The 5,596-nt window shown below is 47.1% G+C and overlaps 1 pseudogene; it reads right to left on the reverse strand.

Moving 5' to 3' along the window:
• Nucleotides 1-2,998: 2,998 nt before the first annotated feature.
• LOC127197943 (60S ribosomal protein L18a-like) lies at nucleotides 2,999-3,550 on the reverse strand (annotated as a pseudogene).
• Nucleotides 3,551-5,596: the final 2,046 nt, after the last annotated feature.

Here is a 5,596-nt window from a genome sequence, read left to right on the forward strand (position 1 = left end):
GTAATATGAATAAATTAATAAAATTAATTAAAAAAAAAAAAACACTCTGCTTCCCAGAAAGAAGCCAAGGAGAAAGGCTCACCGCTACACTGAGATCCCCAACACACACCATAGCTCCCGAAAGCTAAAACACTCTTCCCATTGGCTCAAATCCACATCCTAGCAGTCTTTTCTGGTGGCCACCCAATAATACTCAGGCCTAAAAGACATCCCCATGAGAGGAGAAAACAAATCTCAGACCACACACACAAAAAGCTGAAGATCGGAGGCATTTTCTAATGCTCAGTAGGGGAATTGAATTTTAGGAACCATTGACACCAGTCATGTTCTCAGAGGAACAAAATCCAAAAGGTGAGAAGAGAGACATGGATGGCTTACCCTACACCAACGGCGGGGAGACCTGCTCGAGGACAGTCCAGCAGCAGAGAGAAGCTGTCTCCTGTGAAACTTCCGCTCCCTGGGAAGCTGGAGCCCTGTCTGTCCCTCCTTTATAGCCATGGAGGCCCATGCTGTAATCCCTGCTTCCACACCCGCTTCAGCGTCACGCCTCTTACTGCTGCTCACCTCACTGGGCCCCACCCAACTTCCTTGGAATGCAAACAACCCCAAAGTGAGAAAAGGCTTTTGATTAGGGTGTGGTGGCCCTTGCCTTTAATCCTAATCCTGATCCTCTGGAGGCAGACAGATCTCTGAGTTCCAGGCTAGCCTGGTCTATAGAGTGAGTTCCAGGACAGCCTGGGTTTAAACAGATACAGCCTTTCTGGAAGAGTCAGGGGCTGCAGTGTCGTAAGCACTTGAAACTGTAGCTCTGCTATTCACACCTGCTCTTGTCTTCATCACAACACAAAGGGTTTTGTCTTCAAGTCTCCATTTTGATGGTAAGGTGATGTAGGGTCCTGATCTTAGGCTCTACCTGCCTGGGAGCTCCAATAGCGGTTTACTTACAATTCAATACTTGTTGGACCGTCTGCTGGAATGTTCTACTTAAACAAAACCACGATGCCATGCTATATGCTCCATTCTCCAGGAAGGGTGGGGAACTGCAAAGACCTCAATATCATATCCTAGCCAATGAGCTTAAAGTGATTCGTGTAGCTACCTGGATACACTGTGCATGGAACAGAATGGATTCTTCTTGTGTTAAGCTAGTCAAAATAACATAATGTTGCCCTCTCCTTGCTTCCTACCTGGTTACCTGGTTGCTTTCTGGTTATAGTTTTTCCCATAAAAACCTGCCTTAGGCCAGGCCTGGTGGTCACACCTTTAATCCCAGATTGGTGGGGGGGCAATTACCTTAGGAACAGACTGGGGCTGGGTGTGGTGGTGTACGCCTTTAATCCCAGGACTAAAGAAGCAGAGGCAAGTGGATCACTGTGAGTTCAAGGCCAGCCTGGTCTACAAATTCTAGTCCAGGACAGATAAGTTTACATAGAAAAATCTGTCTTGAAAAACAAAACAAAGCCGGGCGTGGTGGCGCATGCCTTTAATCCCAGCACTCGGGAGGCAGAGGCAGGCGGATCGCTGTAGGTTCAAGGCCAGCCTGGACTACAAGTGAGTCCAAGGCAGTCAAGGCTACACAGAGAAACCCTGTCTCAAAAAACCAAAAAAAAAAAAAAAAAAAAAAAAAAAAAAAAAAAGAAAAAAAAGAAAAGAAAAAGAAAAAAAAAAAAAAAAGAAAAAAGAAAAACAAAACAAAACAACAAAAACCAAGAAACAGACTAGGGTAACAGTTTCGTTTCTGAGTCCACTGTGTCCCTGGCCCTGTCAGTCTTGGGGTGTGGCACCCTAGTAAACCATCAATGTATTTTGTAGATTCGCGCTCCAGTGGTTGCTGTGGCAGTTCTTGTATTATAACTCGGGAGGGGTGGATGACTTTTTATGTGTATAAAACACTCTCAAGCTTTGATCAATATTGAGAAATAACAACTTTAAACCTCATACCAACAGTATTGGGGACAGTCTTGGCCACGGTGAAACAAACTGAAAGCTAACATTAAGAACAGCAGATCAGCTGGGTGTGGTAGCACATGCCTTTAATCCCAGCACTTGGGAGTTGGAAGTAGGCAGATCGCTGTGAGTTCAAAGCCAGCCTGCTCTACAAAGGGAGTCCAGGATAGCCAAGACTAAACAGAGACTCTGTCTTGAAAAAAAAAAAAGTAAATAAAAGAATGGCAGATCAAGTTGGATGGTTGCCCACACCTTTAATCCCAAAACATGGTGTCCCCCATAAAGAAGCTGACTTGAGAAAGGCTCCCTGCTACACTGGGATCCCCAACACCCGTGTAGTTGCTGGCCAGTGAAAACAGACTTTCCGTTGAACCTAACCTATGTCCCAACAGTCTTCGCTGGTGACCACCCAATAATAATCAGGCTTAAAAGACATCCCTATGAGGAGAGACGACAAAGAAATCCCAGGTAAACAGACACACTAAAGCTGAAGATTGGCACCAGTCATGTTCTCAGAGGAACAAAATCCAAAAGGTGAGAAGAGAGACATGGACGGCTTACCCTACACCAACGTCGGGGAGACCTGGCTGAGGAGAGTCCAGCAGCAGAGAGAAGCTGCCTCCTGTGGAACTTCCGCTTCCTGGGAAGCTGGAGCCCTGTCTCTCCCTCCTTTATAGCCAAGGAGGCCCATGCTGTAATCCCTGCTTCCACACCCGCTTCACCTCACTGGGCCCCACCCAACTTCCGTTGAGTGCAAAATGCCTTTTTTCACACACCTTTAATCCCAGTTCTCAGGACTCGGAGGCAGGCAGATCTTGAGAGTGACTGACCAGGGCCAGGGACACAGTGAACTCCTGGTATTTTAGTTTAAAATTTAGGGCTCTTGTGTTCATACAGTAAGTTGGGAACTAAAGGCCCAGCCAGTGCCAGTAGCAGAGTAGCTTAGCCAGGGGGACCCAAATAGACAGAGACTGGTATCCACAATCTGAATTATACCTTTGTCTTTTCTTTTTTTTTCCCCTCTAGAGTTTTATTCAGTGCGCCTCTGGGTCTAGAAGAAGGTGCTGGGCCTCTTGGTGGTGAAGCGCGGCTTGTGCTGGCGTCACAACACACGGTGGGACAGCGGGAACTTGGTCTTGGAGTCCTGGAACTGTTTACCAGCTGGCCGGCGGCACTTACCAGCTGCAGTCTCTTCCTCCTTCATGATCTGGATGGAGTGCGCACGGGCACAGTGCCGGGCACCCATGTCGCGGTCGCATTGGTGACGGCGCCAGCGGTGGTTAGCTCTTGGTACTCTCGGTACGTGTGTATGCCACTGGGGAGTCGTAGCGCTGCCAGATGCCAAAGTTCTTTACACGAAGCGGTGACTTTCCAACACCTGCCCGCAGGACACTTTCTCCCCGGACGATTTCTTCATCTTCCTCAGCCGCGACACGAAGTACCAGAAGCCGGACTTGGCCACCACGTGGTTGGGCGCAAAGATGCGCAATCGGTACAGCGGTGGCGGGTGGCACTTTGGGGTGGGCAAGCAGCGCCATACCACCTTGTACTCCAGAAGTATGCCCGACGCCTTCATGGCGGTCCATCCTGCTTCGCCGCCACTCACGAAAGCTTTTTTTTTTTTTTAAGTTTTTTTTTTTCTCCCATCCTTGGTGAGATGTTTCCTAATCATCCTGAATGATTAACACAGAAGCCACAGGTTTCTCCCAGGTCCACACATACCCTCCTTTCTCCTGTAAAGAAGTCTAGGCCTCTCCAATATGTATGCTTTCTTTTTTAGCTTATTTTTATTTTTAAATTTTACTTACATCCTGATTGCTATACCCCTCCTTTTCTCTTCTTATTCCCACCCTCCTTCCTTCTTCCCTAATCCCCCGCCCCTCCCCTGGTCCACAGAAGGGGGCAGCCCTCCTCACCTAGCAGACTCCTTGGCTCTGTTGGTTCCCTGTGCGGCTCCCCTCTTCTCCATGTATTTCTATCCCCTGGTCTCCATGAGGCTCCCTGTGCTCTTCCCAAAGACTCGCTGTGAGTCTCAGCTTCCGCGTGGACCGCCTGCTGGTGGAGTCCTTCACAGGGCATCTGTGCTAGGCTCCCTGCCTGCTCCTTCTCTTCAGCTTCTTCCCCTGTCTGTTCTGTTTGCCCTTCTGGTGGGAGTCAAGCATCCTCCTTGTTGTTTAGCTTCTTGGGTCTGTGGGTTGTAGCATCTTTATCCCGTCTCATAGGACAGATGTTCCCTTAGAAGTGACTATGTATACCATGTGTGTCTTTCTGGGTTACCTCACTCAACTCTGAGAGTCCATCTTACCACAATCAGAATGGCTAAGATCATAAGCCACAGGTGACAGCACATGCTGGGGAGGATGTGGAGAAAGGGGACCGCTCCTCTATTGCTGGTGATAGTGAAAACTTGTGCAACCACTTTGGAATCCAATCTGGCTCCTTCTTAGAAAAATAGGAATAGTGTTCTCTCAGAACCTAGCTACAACCCTGGACATACAGCTGAAAGATGCTCTGCCGCACAACAAGGACATTTGCTCAGCTATATTGATAGCAGCTTTTTTCATAATAGGCAGCATCTGGAAACAACATGGAGGTCCCTCCACTGAAGAATGGAATAGGATTTGTGGTACAATTACACAATGGGAATAGTGCTGAGCTATTAAAAACAGGGACTTCATGTAATTTGCCGGCAAGTGGTGGGACTAGAAAAGATCTTCCTGAGTGTGATGGCCTCTCAAAGTTGAAGGAACACTCCTAAAAGGAACTTCCACATTTTGCCACTATCTGCTGTCTTAACTCCTTTAACACCTTTCAAACTATAAAGATTGTTACTATCACTTTAAGAGGATATAGGGAAAACTTTTTAAATGATGCCATTTAAAAATTATTGTCTTCATGGCTTCCCCCACCACCACCAATGTACTGCTAGACAGATCCTTGTTTAAGTTCTTGGTTCACGTCAACTACTTCTGGCCATCACCCCGACTTTGTGTTCTCTTCTTCTCTAAACGTCTTTTCCTTCTCCCATCACCAAAGTTTTAATACCTGCATTCCAGGCCAAGCCAAAACCCTGCTGCATCAAGTCTTTCTCTACTAGTCCCCGGCCCTGGGGAGAAGTCTGCTTTCCACACTCCATGGTTACTCCATGGTTTAGCAGGTGCTTAAGGAAAACTGCTCAAGTGGGAGTTCCCCAGAAGGCACTTTGCCTGACAGGCAGCTTTCACCTCTAGCCGTCACTCAGAAGCGGAGTGACATCCCTTCTAGGGCTGTGTTTATTTCACTTCCCATGTCATATGCACGTCTCTGGCCCACAAACCTCAGTGTTCCATTCCTCATAAGCTGCAAATGAAAAGGTTAAAATAAAAGGTGGCTTTTCCTGTATGTTTCTGTCTACAAATAAATGCTAGTCTTTTCTGTGGACATTCAAGTTAGGAGTATACCGGACATGTGGCTATAGAGAAATAAATAGAAAGAACTGGGCAGGAATGTTAAAGGCTATATTATGTGGCCTTTAAATCCAGCAACATAACCGTCACATTGCCACTTAAGTGTGGGCTATGATAAACTGAGCATGGCCTTACTAACTTCATTCCAGTTACTTTTTGCTGTTTAGTAATAATGGTAATCCAATGACAAAGAGCAGCAGAGG

The sequence above is a fragment of the Acomys russatus genome, chromosome 14 (genome assembly GCF_903995435.1).
Source record: "Acomys russatus chromosome 14, mAcoRus1.1, whole genome shotgun sequence".
Classification (NCBI taxonomy): domain Eukaryota; kingdom Metazoa; phylum Chordata; class Mammalia; order Rodentia; family Muridae; genus Acomys; species Acomys russatus.